General features: G+C 42.6%; 3 long non-coding RNA genes across 8 annotated transcripts in view; 2 read left to right on the forward strand and 1 right to left on the reverse strand.

Annotated features, from left to right (window-relative positions):
* The window catches only part of LOC111260732 (uncharacterized), a 17,338-nt gene extending 12,539 nt beyond the window's left edge, over positions 1-4,799 (reverse strand). The window contains exon 1 of the long non-coding RNA XR_002680515.2: positions 4,624-4,799. This is a non-coding gene — a long non-coding RNA (uncharacterized LOC111260732). The remainder of the gene's footprint in view (positions 1-4,623) is intronic.
* LOC111260731 (uncharacterized) overlaps positions 1-21,926 on the forward strand; it is a 35,034-nt gene extending 13,108 nt beyond the window's left edge. The window contains exons 1-5 of one of the 6 annotated variants that reach the window (XR_015311177.1): positions 1,508-3,705; positions 7,138-7,289; positions 7,547-7,762; positions 13,411-13,593; positions 13,814-14,159. This is a non-coding gene — a long non-coding RNA (uncharacterized LOC111260731). Of the gene's footprint in view, positions 1-1,507; positions 3,706-7,137; positions 7,290-7,546; positions 7,893-13,410; positions 13,594-13,813; positions 14,160-20,508 lie in introns of those variants that run through there. The other 5 variants (XR_015311179.1, XR_015311180.1, XR_015311178.1 and 2 more) reach the window with 5 other exon arrangements.
* On the forward strand, positions 14,870-16,673 carry LOC147753462 (uncharacterized). The gene is made up of 3 exons (XR_015311181.1): positions 14,870-14,990; positions 15,408-15,837; positions 16,183-16,673. It is a non-coding gene; the product is annotated as an uncharacterized LOC147753462 (long non-coding RNA).
* Positions 21,927-26,843: the final 4,917 nt, after the last annotated feature.

A 26,843-nucleotide genomic window follows, 5' to 3' on the forward strand; every position in this document is an offset into this window, starting at 1 on the left:
GGGCGGGTTGGGCAGCTCGGCAGTCACACAGCCATTCTCAGCTGAGAATATTGTTTCAAAATCATTCACAGTCCCTGTTTCAGTTTGTCATACAGTGACGTTTCATTAACGTGAGTATTACAACGCTCTTTAGTCGTAAAGGAGCCCAAAGCAAAGTTAGCCCCAGCGTACTTGTGGTATTATAGCTGGTTTTGGGGGGTTCCCGCCGATTATTGCCATCTAGACATCACTGCCGAAAAAAATCTTCAGTTTTAAAAGAAAAATTGTAGGATATCGTCGGACACGTTGAACTGCATATCTTTATCTGGTGGGCAGAGATGCCATACCCGTTATGTTCATACAAAGAATCATCTGTGCTAAAACGGCTTTAACGGTGATGATGACGCTAGTGTCTCTACCAGAAATATATTGGCCTCAGCTGGCTCTCTCCTGGTACAGAATTTTCGAACGCACGCGCTGTGGGGGTGGAGATCTCCGAGAAGGATCGTCGCCTCAAAAAAAAAGCTCAAATGAGTGTAGCGGCAAATTAACTGGAAAGATTGAAAAGGTGTTTAAGCAGTTAAGCGACCTGGGGGGCGAGCGACCGGGGGGGGGGGGGGGTTGAGAAAGACTGAAAGTGGGAGGTAACATACCGCAGTACCGCGGTACCGCATACCATAACAACTACCAAAAAAGCGTAAGCATGCCGGAATCAAAGTCGAACATTCTGAAGGCTAATTGTATTTCAAAGAAGAAACCCCTTTAAGCTCAATAGACGACACAGACAGGAAAACAGCTCTTTTTCTGAAGCGAAATGAGCTGCCCTTTCGAGCGGGGGAGGTTTTATGAGGCGGCTTAGACCAGCCTGTATTCAAGCGGTACGCACCCCTTCAACGAGCTCACGGAGCTGCACTCATCCCTCTGCCTAGGTCCGGAGTACACATGAATATGAGTGTATTTGAATACTGAGAAACAGGTATAAGACTTAAAGAGAGGCAGGTCTTCGTCAGTTATAAGAGTAACGGAACGAAAATTCGCATAAGAAACCGCTCTGTATAGGTCAAGAGAAGGGGTACGTGAGGGGCGTGTGTTTATATGGAATCAATGAGGACTATTGCAAATGGCGCCGTCAACGGAATGAACCTGTCACCACTGCCGATTACCGGGGACCTAGGGATTCAGTAGGTAGCGTGCGCGCAGGTGCATAGTAACTAGACAACCAAATGATGGCTGATTCCTGACCGATCACATGTCATAGACTTATCCAGTTAACTGATCGGTTACTATTAATGAAAAGGTATTTAGATAAAACAAATGGAATCGTTATGTTCAGAATTAATCCGTAGGTAGTATTAATCAAGTACTTGCCAAAACAGATACGGTTGCAGTTACGAATTGCCCAACACGTTACGATAAATAAAGTTTTTTTTTCTTTAAGGAATTGCAATATTTTCGCAGCAACACCAAACTCTAATGCGCCATTTTTAAGCTGTTGTTGTATCGGCTTTATTGAATCCAGCATCAAATATAAATGCTATTAGTCCAAGAAGCTAAAGAAAGGAACGTCTAAGCATTTTCGCCTTCCCTAGTTGCAAACTATTGTTTCTATAAGGCCTGTCAGGCTCGGTCTCCTCTGTGATGACGGCGGCGTTTTGCCGGCACCAAATGCGTAATTAAGCGATTCCATTGGATAGGTTTACTTTGATATGAACGTATCACGATCAGTTTTTACAGTTATCTGTGTTAGTTTCTTTCTATTTGATTTATCAGTGGCAATGTTATTTTTTCGCATTTTGACGTCACCTCTCTCGACGCCAGCTCGGCCCCTACACAGCAATGTATGCTGATCTTAATTAAATCGAATTTATTGTTTTTTTTCCCTATCTACATTCCTGCGAATGCGCGTACCCCAGCGCTTTGCTTCGAGTCCAGATCGAAATTTCAGAACCCCGTAATCTTAAATACCCGTCCCGCCTCATCTAAGCGGCCGATGAGATCTTTTCAAGTCTCCGTTTGGATTTGTCTCTGATGGCGCCGTCGCGTTTCCCCTCTTCCACTGTAGTTGCGGTGATTCGTCGTGTGCGTATTCGTTTTGGCTTTTCTATCTGCTTTTGGCAAATCTATTCTTTAGTCTTTACTCATTCGCTGCATTTTCGGGATCCGTTACCTCACGTGGCCGTCCTCGTCTGCAAGTTGTAAAAAGGGTCTTCGAAAACTACGAAAAGTCTCTGAGAGAAGACACAGAGTCCCTCCGCGCAACAAACTTCGGTACCCTATACGAATCAGCTGTGGTCTCAAATGCACCGCAAAAGAAGCCTAACGATGTTATGGCTTTCAAGTCCACCTCCATCTGTTCCTATGGGATGTGCGAGTATTTATAAAGTTATTTGATGTGATTTGTCTTTGAGAAGGAGAAGGAAGAGACAGAATGGGGCAACTGGGGATCACTTGTTTAACGATAGTTTTTGACGAGCCTGTCGGCCATGGAAAAGAACGATTGATATTTGAGATTGGCCTACTAACCGGTTAGCTTTTATGCACTCTGAAGATGTTAAGCGATATGTGCTATCGCTGACGCTTGTATATACTGTCAATCGGTTTTACTGAAGGTATGTACGTGCACGAAAGCTTTGCCTGCCTGCCTCCCTCGACCTTTGAAACGTTCACATATTCCCTTTTTAGAACGCATGTTGTCGTCGTACCAGTTCCTCCTCGTCACGAGCGCTGCCGTCATGATCACTCCACAAAACAACGAATCGGGTGATGATGACAATGACGATGATTGTGACGAAAACGGATGTCGAATGATCCACCAAACAGAGTGAGTTCGCCTTGGACGGTCATTCGACCGATCGTTAGGTCGTCATGGTTGCTGCTAGATTGTAAAACTTACGCTGGCGCCCCAATGCCGACACGAGGCTACGCGGAATTGCTTGATTTCACTATGGTTAGCTTTTCTTCCCATAACAGCGAAGCAGGCAAAGCTAAGTGTTCAGGTGATTGTGCTACCGCAACGATTGTTACAGACGGGATTTGATGGTCAAGGATTAAAGCTAGCAAAAGCAAACCTACTAGACTACTACCAGTCAGCGAGAAAGGCTTGTATAGTGATGGCCATACTGTTTTTGTCGTTTGCAGGCATTCCGATACTCACAGACATACAAGCTTTCTGTAGCAATCGTCGCTTTTGCTCTTTACGCTGTGGTTTGTGGTCGTATGGAACAGATGACGTTCGCGTGACGTTTACTGCCTGCTGCTAGTGAGAGGCGTTAGCACCAGCCAGCCAGCCAGCCAGCCGGCCGGCCGGCCAGCTCAGCCCAGCTAGAAACAGCTCAACTAGTAAACCGCCGCCATCGTGAGTTCTCTCCCAGAGCGCGTCTGTTGGCTATTTCTTCAGCCTCAGACAGCGTTAACTATATTATTGTATGCCGTTTGGGTCGGGATAGATAAGACGGCATCGATCACCTCGTCAGCGGTGAGCCCACAGCCGCCCATGTCGTGGGCTTCGTTTTAATTAGGTGACAGCAAGCGGATTATTGACGGTTTCGAAGAGCTTTTGGCCCAATCATGCCTACGCCGTCTAGTCGACAGACATTCAATTAACCTATACAGTCGTCATCGAACTGTTTCTATTGAACTTTAATAATCTAGCAAGGAAATTGTTGTGCGATAACTTCGGAATAAGTTCACACCCGTAACATCTCTAAAAAAGTTTACTCAAAAACTGTAAGTGAGCGCGGACGAACATCAAGCAAACGTCGAGATTCACAAAGACGAACCGGAAATATCAGTGATAGGCAACAATTCATTAAAAGCATTTGCCCCGCATAGAACTCGGAAGATAAACCAACTTTTTATTTATAATCGAGGCTAACGTGTAAACGGGTCGAAATTTGCCTGTAAACATACAGATCCACTCAAACTTTACTTCTAGCTACAAGTCTTTCTTTAACAAACTTGTAAAATTAACTTGGTTCTACAGAAAACAACTTCTAATATCAATTGGACTAGTTAAGATTGTGCTAATACCTCTCATGCGATACAGGCACTCGGGTAATAGATTTAGAGAAGCTTCCAAATCCGTAAGAAGTATCAGTATGTGGCACAATGCATTCTGCATGCCCCAGTTCAGCATGATATTATGTTTATGTATCCAGAGATTCTGATACATCGAACTTCTCACACAAGCAGCGAGAGTGCGAAACAGCAGGGGGAGCGGTAAGAAACTTGAAATCCAAGCTACTTCCTCTAATCTTGAGATACCAAGCAGTTTCAATTGCAGCCATCGTTTGTGGCGGTCAGACGAGAATCGAACTGGCGTCCACGTTTGGCACGTACCTCGGTCACGCACACTCGTAAACGTTGTCTGGGCCTGTTCTCACGCGATGAAAAACTTACTTTCGCCCGATTTTGCCCTTGATGCTGATTTGTCGTTTTTGCAGGCGCTCTTTTTCTGACAGAACTTTCGCCTTCGCATAATGTTCAAGAAAGGAGTGCCTAAATCTACGAAAGTCGCCAGCGATTGGGAAAATTTCTCGCTCGTTATCGCCTGTCGTTGGTCTATTTAAGAGACTATTTAATAGATAGATAAGAACCGAGTCAAGAAGGTACCTCCAACAGTGAGGCGCTTCGGTGCATTCTTACCTTGATGTTTGAATCTGCTCCCGTTGATAACAATAATAATGGAAACAAAAAAATAGAACTTTTCAGATGACCGTGAGACAAGGTAACAGAAGAACTACTCTAACATGAGCGGAATGTTCTCTATAATGCTTTAAATAATACTGTCGTACGGAGTTATCACTTCAGATAACGCCAGTACAAATGAAAAAAAGGTAATACAGTCCGGGCTATAAGAGCCGGGGGGAGCAGTGGCTGTCTAGACGCTGTAAACTTTTTTTTATCGATGATATTCATATTCACCCAACGCCACTGTTTATAACTCATCTCCTGACATAAATTGCCGCCAGGATAATAAAATAATAGTAATCGCAATTGAACGAGTCTTATTCGACTCGAGATGTTATTGCACGGTCCGATGTTATGCCATCGAACGACCTTTATAAAACCATTATGTAGCCATAAATATGAGACGGGGTCCCGGCGAAGGTAGGGTTTATTGACCCCCTTCAAATGAAAGGCAAAATTCTTATTGGAACAAAATAGATATCATAAAGATCGGTTTTCCTCTTAATATTAGTTGATCTGCTTCCGTCTACGCGTATATATATATATATATATATATTTTTTTTTTAGCTTCGTTTATGCGCGCCGTAGCTGGTGGCGACGATATTACAACCGGCCCGCGATAATTCATTGACAGTTTTTTTAGTTTAATTTTCTTTAGAAAATGCCCATTATTTATGCTCTGTTTCTGTTTACACAGCCAGCTTCCAGGTAGATCTCATAGAAGCTTTTTATGGCTAGTCACCCATAGTGATTGGAGCAATTTGGGTACTGCTCTTCAACATCTAACTACGTTGTCCTATTTAAATATGCGAGTTGCTCTCTGCCGCCTCACCAATTACTTAGTTATATAATAACGACATCACCAGTAGCGTAACAGAGTTTACAAATCCTGTTTAAGTAATTGGTTAGAGAGGGAAGGAATAAACAGTTTTCAAAGTGCTTCAGTGTGCCGATCCGATTCGTTAAAAGAGTGAACCTCACTATGAAAACGTCAAAGCGTCAGCCTGCACCATTTGACAATCGACAGTCGAACGATTCTTCGAAGATGTAAACATAACTCTTCTTGAAACTACCCTCTGAGTGTCGTCAGAATCACACGTGACTCTCCTTTCACAGGTACATGGGCTGGGTATTTATGGGCAGCATCCATGGAGAGAAAGACCACGAGCACCCAGCTATGGCTAAATGGGAAGAGACAAACTGCTAAGATCTGATAGTGTCGTCACATTACCTGGCGGAAAAGGGTGTATCGGTTGTCAGCAGATAGGCACACATGCACGCCCTCTACTGAATAATAGAGATTCGTGCGACAACATCGATGACACCATAAAGGGTTATTACGACACCATATAATCCATCTGCTTTTACTGATTCTGCCTTTTATAGTTGCAAAAGACAATATTCTAACTCACGGCACCGAGTTTCGGACGGCTGAATTCTCGCAAATAGTCAAAGGTTCTATTTTGTCACGACATTAGATTTTTCGGCCTCACCCCGACATTGCTGCTATCCGCGATTTTCCTTAAGCCTTAATTTAACTAACTAAAGTTAGCAATCAGGATCGGGGAAAACGCTTTCACCTAGTATGATCCCGTAGAGTTGTACTATAACAACAGATAAGTCCTGTTAGCGAAAGAGCCTATGATAGTCCCATAATAAGTACGTGTTATTTTCAGTTGGCTAAAAAAAAATCATACACAGTAAACTTTTTTTAAAGTTTTTCATAGCATCATAAACAGAATACACATTTATACTTCACACTCTAACACGATTCGGTTACGCAGTCAGAAGATCCAATTTACTAACATTGGAAAATCAATTGAAAAGGCAAGACTGAATTGGCCTAGTGGTTTCCCTCATTCGACGGTAGACATAGTGATTCCGTTATATTTTTCCAAGTATATGAAACAGAAGAATAATTCTTCTTTTTAATTCCGATGTACTATCTTTGCTATTCCCATTTCTATTCACGCTTGCGATTCGCTGTCTTGTCAGGACAAGACAGCGAATCGCAAGCGTCGCAAGCGTTGGTCCTACGCTGGTTTAATCAAAGCCTGACAACGATGTCGCGCCCTATTCTTTCTGCCACAGTCATCCCATCGTGTTATGTTTGTCCGTCTATCGTTCATAACGACCTTTGCACATTTTTCCATTAGCAGAAACATAAGACGATACTATAATAACGTGATTCTCTTTAATTATTCTTCTTTTTGTGTCTGTTTACTTATATTTATCCAGTTGTTTTGTATTTTGTCCCTTTAAGTTTTTCGTTGGTTTTTGTAGCATGGGCCGCTCTGCGGCTTTTCATACGATTGCCATGGAGTTAGTTGTGTGCTCTATACTCTGCTCGTTCGACAGGCCGGCTTGTGTAATAGTACAATTTTTTAATAATATATCTTAACTGGTACGTTATTAACTCGTTCTCCTAACCGTTGGGAAATATCGCTGCTTTTACTGCTGCTGTTCCAGCATGGATATAAATGTACATGTATCAACATACGCGGACAATCAGGATGGACACCACCCAGGCAATCGTAACCGCCAAGCCACACACGGGGCATACTGACAGGGCTGGGTATTCTTCAACTCAAGCTCACAGTACCGATGCCACACTCAATATGGTAAGGCTAGATTAGTTATCGTGGATCAGTATGCTGTCTAGTGAAGACAGCAGTGTTTTCCTTCGTCACAGTTTTTCCGTTTCGTTCATCAGACCTGCCAGTTATAATAGGAAAATGAAACCTTTAGCTAAAATAGAGCGCCAATATCGTACCTAATAATCAACAACGACAATAATAATAGTGGTAGTAGTAGTAGTAGTAGTAGTAGAATGTGTAAGGATAATCAAATGGTTTCCAAGTGATCTTGGTTCTTCTAGGAGGCGTACAGCTGCTACTGGTATATACGTGAAAAAGGCGTGAGGCAGAGCGGAAAGAAGAGTACGAGGCTCGAGCATTAGCTGTCGCTAATGTCGTTTTCTATGCTGGCAGAAAAAACCGCCATTGCGAATCTGACGCGTGTGGATGATTTTAAAAGTAATGGTAATGACGGGGTAGCAAACAAGGACAACTGCTGAAATTAAAACTAAAGCAAGGTAATACTTGCGGGTGGCAACGTACGGAGGAGGCTGACCATCCGTGCTTCCATCGTAAATGAGAATATAATTTTCCAGTAGATTATTTTTGACGATCTGTAAACGTCACGGAAATTACGTCCGAACAAATATAAAACACCGAAAATCAAAAATGCAAGTTCACTTTAATGAATATCACCATCTAGCCCTTTGCCGGCAACGGCACGTGCTGAAGCTCAAACGATTTCTATTAGGCAAACAAACACAATTCTGAACACGGGTTCTATTCGAAGAAGAAACGATGTATTTCTCCGTAGAATTTGCAAGTCGTCTAGAAAATCTTTTGTATTTAGACTCTTTGTAAATCAAGTTGTGAATGCAGCGTCTGTTATTATTAATAACATCTAGTATAAGTTAGCGTTTTCTAAGAGTCATTGAGCTGGTTATACAGTTGGTCGAGTATAGAAGCAAAAACGGGATCGGATATCGTCTCAGTGTCGTTGTCTAGTAGCTGGGTTGTATAAGTTATAAGACGATTCGCTAAGAAAATGTCGTCCCGGGAGTTTTCCCGGGATAAACGGATTGACAAAGCCGTTTCATGCAACTTTCTAGAATATCACTTCGTTTAATTGTTACTTATGTTATCATATCTGCATTACGTAACGCGTACGCACAGCTTAGATAAGGCAACTTCTTTTATGGAGGCACGAACTGCCAAAGTCATTATCTATATTTAATACTGTACCACAAACCGGTACCGATGATTGTAGAACAAAGCAACCCTATTTGAATTTAACTACACTTCGTTTGCGGCTGACGATATGCTGCACTGGCATTTAGGTCCAGCTCCTGGGTGCGGGGTACTCATTGTACGTAGAAATGCTTGGCAAGATCTGTATTTGGAAGACTTCCGAACCTTGCCGTCTCCGGTTGGACTATGGTCGCCTAGATATGTGTTCACCCCATTTCGTTCAGCCTCGCCATTTACAATATGGCCATTTTGCTATTACAATACGTTATTATTTCTATAATAGATTTCTCCATATTGTTTTCATATTACGAACGTGGCTTTTGATGCTTGGCTGTCATAGCCAACCGCACGTGGGCAGTATAGAACGACGTACTACATGGAAAGGATAATTTGACAGAAGAGCATCGGTGATCTTAGCGCTTTGCATCATCCATCTAAGGTGACATTCATCTGAACTATCGTATAGCATCGAATGATGCCATTTTGAACATCAAGACGACCCAGCTTGAAAGAAAGCTCTCTTCTATATGCGCTTCACCGGCTTTTCGGCGTCCATTTCGCTGGTATACCCTACATAAATATTTATAGAAACACCCATATATATATATATAGATACATCGAAGGAAACGATGAGTGATATGCGCATTGTCTTTGTTTCCAACTTCATTGTGCACGTCACCTCTGCAGGTGTGTGTGCATTTGACCGTGCGCGTGCATGTATGGATTAGGCGGAGTATCCTGGCCGCGAGACAATTAGCTCGTTGAATATTTATTTCTCTATAGTTGCGGCATCTTGCGCGATAAATGTTAGTGGGTATTATCTTCATTTCCGTCAGATCGTCACATTTTTGGCTGGCCGTACGTGCCGACATCGTCAGATGAAAAAAAGCTCAAAATGGCCAAGGAAAGTAAGACGAAATAAATCTGAGAATAAAACATGTCCTTAAAAAGACATTTTAAGCGAGCGTGTCTGGATATACGCCAAACGCCGAGCTGCGTGAAATGTGCGTCTACCCATAGAGGGCGCGTTAAGACAACAACGTAGATATCGCTCTGAGGAAAACGAACCGAAGTGTACTATATAATCGTCAAAGAGATAAACATTTAAGTTAACTAATGGTAAAGGCAAAGAGCAGGACATTTTGTTGAAGTTTGTACTCCACAATTGCCACGTATTCTGACAGGATTGGCGGATGTGTCGCTATTGTAGTAATTGCCGATTGCTTAGTAGTTAAACTTCCGTAGGCGGGAAATTGTGATCTGAGCCCTGAAAATATATATATACATATATATATATTATTTGTTTGTGGGGGAGTTGCTCAGCAAAAATACCCCTCTGACTATATCGTGGGCCTATTAGCTGGACTGAGGTGATAACTAACACAGATGAACGTGATGGGTGTGAAAAAAGAACACCGCTAACCCAGTCGGTCAGGCGAGCCTGCGTGACAAACTAATGCTTCACAATGATTAGGTTCATAAGAATGGGAGCTTTAAAAAAAACTAAGCCCGCCTGATTAATCTGGTTGAAAATATACTTTATTTACACTGTTCAAAAGTTACCGATGGTCCGAAAAGCGGAAGCGCGATTCGTTGAAATGCTGTAAAAACGCATAGCGGCTTTAGAACTCATTCCCTATTTCCTTCTCTTTCATTGAAATGGAGCTGTGGTACTCCGGAGGTGCGGAAAACACCCCTATAAGCAATCTGTGCTAGCGAAGCGCACTCTTGTTCTAACTGTAAGCGTCCTGTTTCAAAAAATTAGACAGCAGGCCTAAATACTTGCAGCAATAGGTTTCCAATCGAACTCCATGCGCATGACAATTGTAGGCTAGCCATCTGTGCTTAATCGTTATGGTCACCAAAAGAACAATAACCGAAGGCAGAGGGGGTAACCTGAAAGGGAAAACCAGCACACAGAACGAGCGCATATATGCATGTTTGTCATTCTATATGGAATGAAATTCCCGTGTAAGGATCCGTGAAGTTCTATTTGGTATCCGCGGTTATATCGAAAACTTGATATACCTATGAGATTAATTTGAACCCTGAATCTATCAAAAGCGAAAGTGCCCGATGCGACCCACTCCCACACGACTAGCATCTCAGTCTTTTTTGTCTCCAGAGATGCGCGCATCTGCAGATCTCGCGATATTGGCAGACAGAATCGAAAAGACAGTCGACTGCCTGGGGTTGCACAGGTTAAGCGCTAACCCAAAACGGCTTTTCGCCTGAGACAGTGTTATTCGCCGACAGTGGCACTGGTGCTCATCTAATTGGGGCGGCCCAACTGTTGTTTTCAGTAGCAGTAACAGTTCTCAGTTATAATTGTAAGTACGTCCGTTAACGTGCTAGTGAAGCAGGCCTATTCGAAAAAAGAGTTCGAAGTGTTGCAGACTTAGCCTTCGAACAGGAAAGAATAACGTCACTCAGCGGGGTTCTGGTGGCTTGCTACGATCGTTATAGCTGCAGCCAGCGGGCAATGTACCAGCCAAATGGTTTATTCTTATGGAGTACCCCTGTGCTGTGCACAGTCGCCCATCGAACATGACTTTGCTTTAATGGCGATCGGCTTAAGAGGCACCTAATATAGATTTGTCCTTACGACTTTATAGAAAAATTGTCTTCATGACGGGATAATTGCACAGCCCTGGTAATCAACCAAACATGGTAAATTCTATTCAAAGTGTGTTTCACCATCTATAAATTAGCAAGCTGCCATCGTCGCAAGTGTTATTTTATCTGTATCGTTATTTCACCAATTGCTACGAGTCATTAAATAAAATATACGACAGGTGCTTATTTAAACAGCTTGCCACCGAAGACGCAGCCATGTTTGATCTCGATTTGGCTGGCGGCATTGCTTGTTGATGATCATTATTTGCTGAGTCCCTACTGAATCCCTGAGTCCGTCCTGCGGAAAGGGCTGAATGACGTTCTCATCCGACCAGCATATTCTTTCGTATCACAACATCCGTAACACCTTCCCCTGGTGTATATATCTATTGATATTATGATTATATAGATATCTGTAGAAATTTATGCACGACATGTCAAGCTTGCTTATTAAGGCTGGAATCAAAGCAAGCGATCCGATAGCTGCCTCATAGAACCGATACCCCATCAGTCAAATGCGTAAGTAATAGCTTTAGCTAGTTCGCTTAATTAATGACTGACGGACAGAACCAAACATTTATTCTTCCCACTTTCTTAAACGAAGAGATTTCTTTGTTGTACTGATTGTAATACACGATTGCGTTAACCGTATCTCTAGAACTAACGCGAGGGCCTTGTCAATGAATCGGGCTGTACGTTCGTAGGCATTATGTGAATGTATACTATGCGAACAGGCCAAATATTATTGTGATAATAAACCCTTTTCTGTCCTATTTGATTCAGCAGTTTGTCCTGAAAAAAAATCTTGACGAATAACCCAACAACATATTTGCATTACTACTCCCGTTGACTGCGGGCGGCATTTTGTTATGTCCTATAGCATGCCGTTTTTAACCGGCAATGACAGAACATGAGTACCTTCCAAGAGGCAAAAATGGTAGTCTGCATTATAATCGCATTCAGTATCTAGCACCACCGTAATATAGGAATGATCGTGGAGCTGCAGTAGTAGCGAATCTCGAAAAATACGACTTTTGTTAATAAATAGAAAAACTTATTGAACATGTTCTATCTGATACTTTATTATAATTAGTCGCTACTGATTCGTCTAAGGCCAGCCACACTTGGCATACATGGTGGCAGTCAGCCGTCATCGAACGTTATAGAGCAGTTGGAACGTCAGCGGAAGTGCACGCACGATAGCGTCCTATTGGCGTACGTGAACGGAATCCTCAATTTGAAATTTTATGCACATAATAAATGAAAATTATTACAGTCTAATATTGTTTAAATTATGGCATACGTGCAGTTCTCTTAGAGCACTACCACTAATGATGATTTTTCTAAGGAAGAGCGGAAATTTAATCTATAATTGTTACTCCGTATTCTGATTGGAAAGCTTACATTTGTACTAATACTACATATTCTGGAGTTCCTACAAAAGACTCTTTACTATTTGCTGTGATCTGTGATATATGGTCGCACCCATTTTTCTTTGATGCATTAGCATTTTCACACAGTTACAAACACCGGGCTAGCGTTAAACTTGGACAAGCCTCAATGCTCAATGTAGTAATCCTTAGCGGTAATAATAGTGTTTATGCGAAAAGCCCACACTTATCTGCAATCCATGTGTCATCTTCGACCAGGCGTTCTTCCCCACTTATCGGACCCAGCGGGTTGTACAATGCGTAGTACTCATAAGTACACCCTTTGACTCATTCACTCGTTTATTTGTATTCAAATGTTAGTTTCACCAGCAAATCGTTAAAAATATTCTTCTGCTCACGTTAGCTTTATGCGCGATGATATACGATAACAAGGCGATGGAGTTGAAGGATTAATAGTCTATGGACAGTTAATTACTACGTACTGGGCGTGACAGCCCATTTCCCTCTTTTCTGTGAGTCAATGATGTGACGCCTGCTTTGCGCGTTAGCTCGAACCTGAATCGTCTATCAGGACTGAAGGACTTTTTGAAAGACTACCCGTACAACGAGCAGCGGTCTCGACAACACAAGGTCACATTTACACTTTACAGGACACCGCCCGTTTCCATAACGGTTTATCTTATTTCCTATATATTAATCATTGGGTGTGTATTTCTGCAGACACGAAAAATAATTTCAATGAATGCTGCATCATTTAAAACGTTCACTCTAACATAAATCATAACTACAATCGTGTGTTAATTTGGGATTTCTTTTTATTCGAATACCAGCTGTGCCTGCGCTATTTTCTGTGATGTTTTTCTGCATTTTTCACCCCGCCACAGTACCTTTAATTGGCTTATTTACAACAGGCTGATCCACCAGCAGCAATTTCACCCCCGCGTAATTCTTCGGAACAATCGCCGTGCCCATCTGAACTTACGGCACGTCAAACTGACGGACGACACGTAAATCAATATCGCTGAAACCCGGTACTGCTGTCTACAAGAAGTGAATGAATATGTAGCGATAGGATTTGTCCCGTGCCAGTGATTGTAAGTGTTATGTACGATTCAAATTTCCTTGCTAGTAATACTTCGTGTCCTAACTATCGAAGCTAGTAAAGAGGACATAACAACTAGGTATGTGTGCCGACTGAACGCCATCTTTGTGCCGAAAGCATTTTTTGCTACCGTCAGTTCGCAAGTAAACTAACTATTAGTCATAATAAAGAAGCAAAATATTATTAAGCATGTATCTGCTATGCCTTTATAGCGGTGAGCGATACGAAGTGATGTGAGGTCTCATATTGCCGTTTGCTGACGGCCTTCACCAGACGAACCAGCGAGCCTATGTTGTCGTCCCATATCGTGGGGGTGGTTTTGCTGAAAGCAGAAACTCCATTCAGATGATGCTTCTCCTGTTGCTGGCGGTGCTGGCCGAAGTAATGCGAATCCCGCCTAAACTGGTCGTCTTTCCAGTGGTTACGCAATTATACGCACACAAAAAACAGCAACAACAGGCCGAAATACGTACGTATATAGTGTAGCTTATGGAGCCTAGTAGTCGGATGAACGGATCACGCATAGCGATATCACGCACCGTCTATAACAAGCGTTAGGACAATACCAGCAGAAGCATGAATACGCCGTGGTGAAACGCCAAGTGCGCCATTGTATAGTGAGGGGGCTTATTGCTTGTCAGGGAGGTCATCTCGGCTACTCGCTACGAAAGGTGTGATTTATTCGAAGTATAAGCTGGCTGGCTGGTTTGTTGACGTTGGGAACGCTTATTTGCTATTTCACTTAGTTGTTGCTTTACCAGTATTATTTAAAAATGCGAAGATGTCGCTCTTTGCACTTCTTCGCGCACTTCGTACTTGCTTTGTCCTCGCCGTTGGGCGTGTATACTGCATATGTGTATGTATATATGTGGCGTATGTAATTGTCCGTTAATGTATTTGGGTGCTTCGGAGGCCTATGATGATGAAAACTATAATTTAAGCTCTGTTAATTTGTTAGTCGTCTCATTGTGGGTTTGTGGCAAGGTCAAGCGGGATGCAGTCGACTACGATTAACAAAAACGCTACCACAAACCAACGTGCGTCTCTCTAAGAAACACACAAAAGCATAAATACACACAGACGACACCGTCGCGCATGATCTGACGCTTTACTGCGTATCGTGCGTAGATATGAATTCTGTATAAATGATTGGCCTAAGCAACTGCGGTGCGCTGAAGTCGCTGCGCTGACGACTGCCGACAAGGCCACTAATAGTCCCCATAGGACTTCTACAAGCTATGAAGTTAAACAAACGAAGTAAACTAATATATACATATTTACTGCAAAATGGGATTTTGAGTGATGATAACGAGTGCCTATGCTGAGTGTAGTTTTCCCAATTATCGCCCTGTTCCTACACGGAAAATCATAGGACAAGGATAAACTGTAGTAAGACCAAGTAACGGTTTTATTTACCCACTAAAAAAATACTAAAATATAAGTCAAACGCGTATTAATGTTAACTCGAAATTATATCTTCACAGTTTAGTAAGAGCCTTACCCAATTTTTAAAAAGCTAGGGATCTGTCCAATATAATAACCAGAGACTAGAAGCCTTATGGCAGGTAACAAGCAGATTTTGTTCAGGAGATACACCTTCGATGCTAAACTTTTAATTGTAGCCTTGTCTTCATTCAGGTATTTTCGATTTCAAATGCATATACTTTTTATCTATTAAAGAAACCATTATCAAATAACGATAAAAGACTCGTTCTAGCCAATGCGATAGATGATAAATACCCGGCGGTACGCACTGATGTGTGTCGCACATGATTATTTTCGTTGGCTTTCTGATTCTCTCATTAGAATCCCAGATACATTACGCTGCCGAGATAGTGAGTCAACAGCGGTTCAACGTCTCGTGGAATCCCCAGAGTCGGTCACGACTTTGACGCAATACCAGTTGCTAGAGCTCTGCAGACATGTTGCGTCTGTCAGGCTTGCTAAGTCGCTTAGACGATTTTCTCTCGTCAGCTCAAGAGTTGGATGGCAGGTTGGACTCAGGGGATGTGCAGCCAGATTGGCGGAAGATTACGGCTCACTACTGCGGCCCACAGCATCCAACCCTTAACCGGCGAATGGCCAGCCAATAGCTGAATGCCTCCAGCTAAGGGATTTAAGGGAGAGACGTCGACAACGACACACTTGCACCGTGTACAGCATCCGTACACCCTTGATACACGGCTTCGGAGGACCGACTGACGGACACTAAGACGATTTCAAAGCTAAGATATATGTACATAGCCGTGCGCAGAGCACATTGCTGAATGACCGGGCGATTTTCTATATATATTCACACAACTGTATTAATTTCAGCGTCATTTTGCTTTGAATGCTTAAGTCGTACGTAGAAAAGCTCCATCAGGTTCGTAAGTGTAGCGTTTGCTGCGAAAACAGTTTGCTTCCTTTTTTTGTATCTTCTTCGAAGGAGCATCTCGTGCAGTTGCCCTGCACTTCTGCATGGACAAACAGCATATTAATCATGGTAACTAATGCACCAAATATAAATCGCAATATAATATACTAACGTTATAAACCGAAACAGTCAATATAATATAATCGTCGTTTATTTTTTGGTCAGGCCTGCCTCCTGTCAACAGGTGGACAGCGTCTGATGCTCAATGGTTCCAGGCGCCTGATCAGAACCCCGACGATCCGGTCTGCCATTGCCAGTGTTCGGCCCCCTGGAACTGGGATATCACTGATAGACCTCATAGACTTTTCGTCTCCCTTTGCATTTCCTGCTCATACTGCTGGATCGTACGAGCCATGAATCACCACGCATTGCTGCTGCTGCTGCTGCTGCTCTTGATATTAATTATACTAATGGCAATAGTACCGAGTCATCAATACGAAATTATACCTATATCGACGCTTCCACACTTGTGCGTTATGTGGTACGACGGATTTTGGCATTAGGCATATATTGCGAGGTAAAAGAATTAGAGAAACAAGCTTCGTTTTCGTTATATATTTAGGACACACGGACGAAAAGGGTGCCTTGCTAGTCTATTGCAGGCCGTTAGATGACTAGGCAATCAGGCCACATACCCTGTGCAGATCTGTAGCCGCCACGCCGTCAATTTGCCAACATGGCGGCCGCTTGTTTCATATCAGATATGGCGTCAAGCGTCAGCAGACAATGCTCCTCTATCTGAATGAATATATGATTCATTCAACATGGTCAGTTAGCGACACGGTAGGGTAGTGCGAGAAAATTTTCACACAAACAGTACCGCAAGCCATGCATGCATGTAGAGAACGTGACGCATTCGTTGTACACCTTAGTAGTTTCTCATGAACGTTGTTGATTGGCTTCGATAGCGATAAACCGGCTCGTCGCGGGACGGACTTCCATAGCGCTTTCGAGGAGCTCCTTAGCACTATTTTGTAGCAGCCTTCTTGGGTGAAATAACGCCAGAAGTACTTCTACAATAGTCATTAGACTGCTGCAATAGGCAAGGATTTGCCATCAGTCAGGTATCCTTTGCTAGTATAGCAGTAATGTAACGTATACTTCCTATTGAGGGATGTGTTCGGCGCCCCGCTTGAACCGAGCTCAGATAACGAAATTCTGTACGTTACGACAGCTTCTATCCGATTTGAATAGCTAGCAACGTTTTTGTATTAGGCATTATGTATATGAGGCGCTATTTAACAACAAACTATATAATTACTAACTAACACTACAATTGTCGTATATGGCCATTAGGAAAACTGGGCGAAATGTAACGTTAACACTTCCCTGTGTATTAATAAATTATTATAATTTAGAAAACGTAACGAGTCCAAAGATGCGGATAATAGTTACCTGCAGCGCAAATCAGTCTGAGGCCCAGGCCTTAAGTTGTCCCGCCCAAACATGTCTAATGGGCTACATTTGATCTACATACAGTGTTATGTGCGGTGTACATCTTAACCCTCACATAACCATCGACGGTTCTTCTCATCTTATTAACATACCAAACGGGAATTTATTATCATATTAGCATGGCCTAGCTGATATATTCATTGTGCCAATGATCGTCCTCATGTAGGATCGTAACTCAACTTACTAACAAGAATTTTACCGTTTCCAACTGGACGTCATCGTTGCTATTGCCGTTGTCATTGATGTAATCGTTTAGTTTCGCTTGCACCGACCATCGTTCCGTTGCACTGAACAGTGCCACACCCTCGACAGTCCATCGCATGTTATCGCCCTTCCCAGTGGGCAAAGCTAAAGCACTGGGAACCGCTGAGTTCGATTTAGGCATCTGCATACGAACAAACTGCTAAATAATTAAGTGCAAATAATAACTGCTAAAATACGAGCTGCTGAATAATTTTGCCATAAACACTCATTAATTGTCATTTGGTCGCCGCACTATCGAGACTAGGACTCGCTAGGTGTTTATAATAAAATAAGGCATATCACGGCCGGCTGCATGTTAGTCCTCTAGACACTGGCGAAGTGTCATGGCCCCAGCCAAGCTCTGCATTGCACCGTTTACTTATCAGGAGCGTCACTCCTCAGAAAAAGGTTTAACGATGGGGACGTAAGGGGTATTGTCGTCATATAATTGTATACTGATACATGGCGTGTACACACAACTTGCCAGCGGCCGAGCTGCTAAAGCTATTCGATGCGGTAGTGATTTGGGCGAAGCGAATTCATGGGGCTTTTTCCATCACTGTTAGCGTTATTTACATAGGCGCACACTCATGCCCACAAGTCGAAAACTCATAAGAAAGCAGGGTACATAATTTACCTTATCATAGCAGCGATTAACCAAAACACAATTGATACGGTCTAATCTCAATAATGATAATTTCGCCTGATCAAGTACGTACATGCTGTCCAACTGAACGTTCACCAGTTCGCTTGTAAACAAGCTTCAGTCTGTTCTGCACCTGAGTGTTAGGCATCTTTGCAGCCTCGATACTGTGCATTTTACACGAGTGCAAGGCCTTTGGTTTTTAGCCATTCAATGTGCTTGGCAGTTTCAGAATATCGATTGTTGGTGTACCTATCCAGCGATGACACAACCTGTACATGTGTATATCAGTTTTATAGAACTGCTTTAGCAGGCCATCTTATTTCTACCAGTCGAAAAAACATTTCGAAGTAGGCTGACTAGAAAGCTGGATTTATGTTTATTTAATGGATAGGTATTTACTGTCTGTAATGAAGGTACAACGAGGTGATTCAATGTACGAGCAAGTCAATCAGAGGAATTTACTGGATAAGATTCCACTTAGATATGCAGTCAAATCGACCCGTCTAGTTTCTTTCAGTTGTGTTAACTTTTTGCGCGAACTGCAATTATGAAGGTACTCTTGTTTAAACTAGCCCCACCTTCCACCTATCCAATCGGAAGCTCACTGTCTGAGTATCTGACCTTGCAGAAACATTAATCTCAATGGGCAGTAAAACAAACGCCCTCGCACACGGACGCATTGGTCCCAGTGAGTTTATAGGAGTCATTCGCTCTAGTGTCTAAGGGAAGGTGGATAATTTGATTCCTCTAGCTCGAAATGCGACGCATCGCATCGGAGGTCGACGTTAGACGTACATGGCAGTTACAGTGAGAAACAGGGAGGACGTAGTTCAGCCTTAATGGAGATGCAGTTCTGGTTAAAATTTAAGACCCTATAGAACCTATACGATGTGTTTTATATATGAGATTCACTCTGCTAAACCCGTAAGAACATATCACTTCGCCTTTGTAGAAAGCACGATCCGAAGTGCTTGCGAGGTTAGCTACATAATGCTACATAATCGTACCCAGATTAGTGAGGTAACCTCACTTTGCTAGAAGTGTGATATTGGCTCACTACGTCTTTATTGAAAAGCACAGTGATTGGATTACCTATGGCTGACAGAGAGACAAGACAAAACACGGGTAATAGATCCTGTGCTATAACAAAGCCTTAGAAAAGGTACCTAACCATCTAGTGCTAAACTATTCCCTAAACGTGCATTGAACTGAAATTTTAAATTAGATGAAGATCGCCGAATCGATTCCTCTGTGCTTCCCTCGTAAGCCAAATGGTGCAGTTAAGGCCTTATAGTTTCTATACATATCCCTATTATGGCGACACGCGCTGTGTGACAAGTGTGATTAAATAGAGAGAAAAAAAAATCAAAGGTTCCGCTGTTTACGCATCGTGCCAATCAGATTTACGTGTTGCATTGTACGTATATACCTAAGACTATAGATACCGATCAAAGTACGTCAGCAACCCCATAGGAGACGTGGCGAATTCATTCAACGTATATTTTCTAGTGTGAATTTATTAAATGGTCCTATATAGGTAGTCCTCCTTGAATGGATCCTTCCGAGTTCTCAGTTAGTTTCAAAACACCGAGCTGACCATTTGCGGAACCCTATACTAGAGACATATGCAAATTAAACTTTCGAAGCGTATTAAGTATCCGTTTGCAAACTTGACCTATCTAAGTTATACTGCATGGTACAGCTGGCGTCCAAAACGGAAGCATGCTTTATCGGTAACTTCAAATTAGCCTACTAATTAATAATAATTAACTTATTTTTTAGATTAGCTTGTGGCGTCTAAGGACAAGATCACGACTAGCTGATGTATCTATGCACATACCTAGAGTTTTTTTTATCGGTCACAATATGTATAGAACAAATAACACTTATTTCACAAAAAGTGCGTCTGAACAGGAAAATAACAGGGTTCTTTATGGGCACATGATTTACTATAGCTACTTGACTACACAGGGAACATATATATAAGCAAATTCACACTTGTAAACATATATTTCTACAGATATAAGTGTATAAATGTCTCGCGAGTAGCGCTTGTATGAGCCCATATATTAATGCACATTAATAAGTAATTAGGTGCACATTTAATAAGTATATATGCACGTTGGTATTTTCAATATTTGCTGCAGGACGACATATGAAGAAATACTTTGCTCAAATGTCCACGCTAACTTTTAGAAGATACGAAATCTATACGGCGGGTTCGTTTTAACAAAGAGAATCACCAATACATCAACGAAGGTACCACACCAGTGGCCAAACGGTAAAAATGGCAAGACTGCACACTTACTAAGGAAGCGAAGACCTTTGATAAATGTCTGAAGACTTTTAAAGCTGTCCCGCTGAAAACAAAAACCATCGAAGAATATTTGTTTCGTTCCGTAGGTCACATGCTGGCGTAGAAATCATAATTATTATTTCAACAATAATAGCGGAAACTCTTATTGTTCCCATTTAACATCGACACTGGCAACTCAAAGTAAACCTATATCGCACTGCAACGTCTATTTTTGAATACGTAATACGAATACGTATTTTACGTATTTGTTTACCACCGGTTATTAATAATGCGTTTCACTGGCCTACCAAAATAAGAAAAAAAAATAGCCCAAATGACACCGCCAGCACTGGAATAAACGAAGTTTCTGATTAATTCCTCCGCTCTGCGTTGCAAATAGAGAACAACACTTTATCAATAAATCTATCTAGAGGTTTCTAACGGGTTACTCTCTTCTTTACGACATTATTTCCGACAAATTATCGCAAGACACGGTTTTTGCTTTTATAGTTCTACATTTTTTGCATGACCGGTGAGATTATGACTCTATAGCACGCTATAACAGCAGCAATGGCGGCAGCATTAGCATCACACCTTACATTGATTCGGTATCGTTTTTCATAAACTGTTATGTCCTATTGTAAGGTATTGTAATCCTATTGTCCTAAGGCCTCCATGATTATCCTGCTTCGATCAAAGTTAATTTATCGTTAAGTTTTCCACCACAGGCCAAACGTCTCCTGGCTGCGTTCAGCTGGTACCAGAGTGTCTGACAGAGTCGGTCGACAAATGACTCTGCTGCCATCTTTGGTCAGTGATACAACTGCTTTCGCTGTTATGTTGCTCCCGCCACTATGACTGCTGTCTTCTTGCCGTTACCGCCGCTGGTTACGTCGTGGCTAAAGCCTAAGCTTAGGTGAAGACTTCTCTCAAGTGTGGATTTACCCCTAGCCCCGCTGGCAGCGGCAACAATAGAAGCGGAAAAACAACGAAACGACATAAAAGCTGCAAATGCGTATTTTAACCTGCTTTACGACGGGTACGGAAATGTTCGTGTATGCCCAGAAATGCAATAACCCTATCCGTCGGACAGCTCACAAATCTCAAAATAAAGACAATTAAGTTACGATTATTAAATGCGAACATGGACTCACGTGGGTTCAATGACCATAAATCAGATGCGGTCACTGATACACTGAAAAACTGATTAACGTTCATAATGTAACTTGCAATGCTTAACAGACCTAATTATAAAACTTAGAAAAACAACAGTTTGTCATGATTTAAAATTTTAAACAAACAACAATTCGCAGCATCGTAGGCACGAAGGCTATTATTATTATGTTGTAAATCTGCTGAAGCATAATAAGCGAGAAGACAACAATCTTCGCAAGTTCCCGTTCCGGACCAAAAGCGTTACGTCAAATACTATCGCCATTCACTAATTTTCCATATCGATGGAGAAATATGGGCGTCAGTTTTTTTCGATACCTTTGTGCCTACGCAATAAGAAATGCTCCGTAAGCCTGAACCTACAAAGAGTAACTGAAAAACGGCCTAGATCAATTATACAGCTACTAACGCATCTTGCTGAACCACAAAATCTGAGCTCTCCCAGCAACAAAAAAGCTTTTCGTGCTTCTTTCCTCGTCCGTCCTTTGTCTCGAAAGTTAATATCGTGTACCATAGCTTAGAAAACTCTGTGAACTCAGGTGAAAGCTAACATTTCCAGTGATAGTAAGCATTACTGTTGGTGTAAAAGGCCCTGCCTACAATGCCTTCAGCGGCAATGGAGAACGCTAACTATGATCACTAGCAGCTTTCACTGAATTGTCAAAGTCTCGTTCTCCCGCCGTCGTTTACCACCTCAGCCATCTCTCTAACGATCCGCTGGCGTGCGCGAGCTCTTTTGCTGGGAAATGGCCCAAGGAGCGTCCCCTTCCTGAAAAAAATAGTGGCATCAGGAACTGGCGAGGGGGCATACTGAGGTTACGACTTCCTTCACGCCGAAGAAAGAACCTTTTTCTCCATTCGGGTATACATGCGATAGGGCCACCACGATACTCACAAAACACGCTGTAAAGATCCGTACTAATGCTCGCACACATTTACACAAATTCAAATCTGCATTTATATAAAAGCTAGTAAAGATGGCCGTTGAAGGTGGCAGGTCTAGCCAGGATGATGTGTAGGCATAAGTACGTATTTATTGTAAAAAAAAAGTTGAGCTGTATTATAATTAAATTAAATTTAAAAAATTCAAAACAACTCTTTTAAAACAGTTGCACGCTAAAATGGCGTAGGTGACTAAGCCTGCAGAAAGAATTTACTTAGTATTTAATGTATGTATAAAATCTGCTTCTATCAAGTACCGTCCTGCTTAGTTGCTTAAAAAGTTAATGAAATAATATGGGTCGTAGAATTTATAAATGTCATCGTATCGGCTATATATTGATCTAAGTACACATTATCATATTTTTTTTTAACGACTAACTTGTACTACTTGTAAAATTGAACTATTTCCAGGCTCTATTAATGGGATCGTTTGAGCGATTATTAGCTACAACCAAGTTGGTTCATTCCCGAAGTAAGTAGGCCGATCCAATAAGATTCGAAGCTGATTGTTTGCCACTGACTGTACCAATTCCATTGGTTGATCAGAACATCTTAAAAAATGCGTTAATCGAAGGAATAGTTAATTTATAGGCGGTAGCTTTGTTCATCATTGTTTACTATGATGATTCGTACGTCCTCCTGCTGTCCAGTTCGATCCGTTCCCATATTTCAGCACTGATTCCCTCAGCAACGCCTGACAGTTCCCCACATACGGTGCACGGACGTATATCGAAAGATCAAGTGTGTGTACTTTTCCTAAGAGTCATTGGCGTTCTGCGATGCAGAAAAATTTCAGATTTGTCCTCTTTCAACTAGTGTTGAAAGACGCCACCTCCCTTTCCTCCACCCCTGCTTCCGATTCAATAACGGCCGATGAGCCTACGAAAACCTTCTTATAAATGGGAAAAGGAGTAACGTCTTTCCGAGAGACAAAGCTTCCTTTCCCCTGGTTTCTCCCTCAGAACCTCGAGTTCACTGTTTGCCGTTGTGGTCGGTAGCCAAACAAAGCGAAAATCATGCGCGAACTAGCAACGACGAGACATGAAGCGGTGAGCACTATTGGCAAATGACGGAGTCCATATGAGTAAACCTTCTCTCCTGAAACACATGCACTCTCATGGCGCAGTCTGACGAGATTTACATCTCACAAACGGCACAAAAGGGGAGATTTTGAATGGGGATACTCGACTGCCACCGGAACCGCGCTATGCGCAGTTTGTGAGTGAAAACAATTTAGGCCCACCTCCATTTCTTCTGTCAGTCCTTGCCGGCTGCTAGCAGCTCTGTCAGCTGTGCTATAGCTCTCCTAACGCCTCGTGCCCGACGTTGTGGATATTGTTACGGGCCCGTTACAGAGTGATTCCATCATAGCAGTTGCAGCCGTGCTGGCAGCAACGACGAAATGAATTGGTAGCGTCACCAGGAGATGGCAAAATGGCGAGCGACGCCGGCAGCAAACGGGGCGTTGATACCGAGGTACCGCAGGCAGCATCGGCAGCAGCAGCAATGAGGTGGCAGATGTGGCCAACGATCACTGGCGACAGCTATGGTGGTCTCAGCCGAAATAGCTGCCGCAACCGCTTTTGCTAAAGAAGGCGTAAGAAGAAAACGACGATGAAGGACGGCCGAAGCAAAAGGAAGTAGGAACGACGATGGAAGACGATGACAGCCCCTTTGCCCCCTACACCCCAAGCCAACGACGGCAGCAACGATAGCAACAATAACAGCAAAGAAGCAGTACAACGGTGATGTACGCAGGGAAAAAACAGCATAGAGATTCCGTTAAACGTTATCGAAGCTGACTGCTGGAACCCCTCTTCACCCCACCTAGTCCCATCCCGTTACATCGCCCTAAACATTACTTCCTTGGGTACGCGATAGCAGGCTATTCTACCACTAGCTGCTGGAGCAGCTGGTTAGGTTGATTGTAGGCAGCAGTAGGATTGCAAGCGACATCTCTTACTGCTACTGTGCCAACAACGATGATGGAAGCGATTCATCTTCAGGACCGGACAAGGAGTGAAACAGTTTGGGGATATTGGCTTGATTAAGAATAAGGCAGAAGGAGCTAGGGCATTAAGATCATCAACAACAACAGAAGCTGCGATACGATCAGGCTGTCCAGTAAGGTCAGTCCTATCGGAAGAATGAAACTCAGTTACCTAGTGCACACACACATCATCATTAACATTATCAGGAAGCATGTGATCACATATTTCTGCCTATTCCAAGATTACATATAAATGTGTGTGTGTGTGTGTGTGTGTGTGCATGCCGTTGATACATATATTACGCTTGTTGTGTGAAAACAAAGTGCGCACTGTTTCAGTTGGGGTTCTTTGTGTCTTCTACATATTAGACCCATTTTACAATAGAGTTCGCAGGGATGATATGCAAGCTGTGTGAAATATGGAATCGAAACATCTAATATAACCTGGCCCTCCAATAGACATTAGGTAAAGGTGTTGCCATTCGAAGCGCGTTCAGACAATGCAGTTCTTCGCTGCCTGATACGCATATGATTGTTAAACGTAAAATAAACAACGCTTTTGGAAAGGATCGGCGCAAAGCTCGCCCCATTTGTAATTGGGTCGAAATAATTTTCAATTGGCACGGTACACCACTCGTAGACTCACTCGAACACACAACAGATATAACAGTTAAAAACAGTTTATTCGTTATTTTTTTAGTTGGTATCACTCAAAAGCCTTTTCACATAGGTTCATATACTTCTTTCACGTACCATGTCAAATATTATTTAGCCGGCTTACCACCTCTCTATAGGGATTCTTCGGACTTTCCGAGAGCGAAACAAAGACAGAAAAGAAAAACAGTTAGCTCCTAAGTACGTCCACACATTTATCCACAGCTGCCTGCGTTGCCGGACTGTTGTAATATTTTTAGAGTACCCCTTTTTTGGAATGGGCACGGACGGTAGGGTCTCGCTAGATCAATAAGCGCTCATTTCTTTTATAATCGTCGGCACTCTAGCGGTTCCGAAGAGCTCTCTACTACTCAAGTGGAGGACATTAACGTTGGTCATGATATAACGCGATGCTTCTTTTCGCCATCAGTCAAAGCTAGACAGCGCGTTGCTGGATGACTATTCGAAATAGATTTGTAGTAGATTTTTGATAACGTATAATCTATATCGGTGCATTCGTCGTGAAACCCCTTGACTTCACTGGAACGAAAAGTAGAAGAAAACTTGGGGAGTATAAGAATCTATGCCATTCTACGCGGGGGGTAGGGTAGGGTAGGAGGAGGGGCGGGGGCGGGAGAGCAGTAATAATAGCGCCTCCGGTACGACAATGCGCGGTAATGGCGGTGGTTTGACGTTGCCTTTCAGAAACGCTAACGCTGACTTTTTGCTATTGGCGTGCACATTTTGCTGTCAATCGCTAGCAGGAATGACATTACGGCCTGTTAGACTGTAGTGTGTCAACTTTCGCTTCGATGGTCGGCGTCCGCTGGTAGATCGATCGTTAGCAAATTCACCGCCTACGGATCAGTCGCAAGCCGCAATCTGGTCTAGTCGATTGTGTAGCGCGACAGTTCCTGCGTCAACAACCGGGGGTCCGCCCTAATGATGCAAACCACCTCACACCTTATTTATCATTTTTAGCCGGGGGGGTCATTAAGGCAGAAAAAATTCTGGTATTTGAAGAGCATAAAAAGATCCGCACTTAGTGCCAACACGTCTTTTTGAAGTCATAGTAGTATTGGGATTGCCGCCTTGTCGATTCATGGAAACTAGAAAAAGATATTTTAATTGCCACTTAGCTGTGACGAGCAAATGGCACTTCATACAAGTAAATGAGCAGGTCCCCACGGTCGAAAAGATCAGTACCAGAATAGCTTTCAATGGCAGGTGTCTTTTTCAAGGGGTAGATGGTTTCGGCAAAACGTAGGCAGACTGCAATTCGGTCAGTTGACTGTATCAGTTATCGATCTGATGGATTCTTCGCCAGTTTCTTCGCTAACTTTCAGTCATCGTTTTATGTGGGAATATCAGGTAAACATTTATTGTTTCATAGAGAATCATTTTCTATAAAGCTAAGCTATTCAATA

The sequence above is a fragment of the Varroa jacobsoni genome, unplaced genomic scaffold (genome assembly GCF_002532875.2).
Source record: "Varroa jacobsoni isolate VJ856 unplaced genomic scaffold, vjacob_1.0 scaffold_470, whole genome shotgun sequence".
Lineage (NCBI taxonomy): Eukaryota > Metazoa > Arthropoda > Arachnida > Mesostigmata > Varroidae > Varroa > Varroa jacobsoni.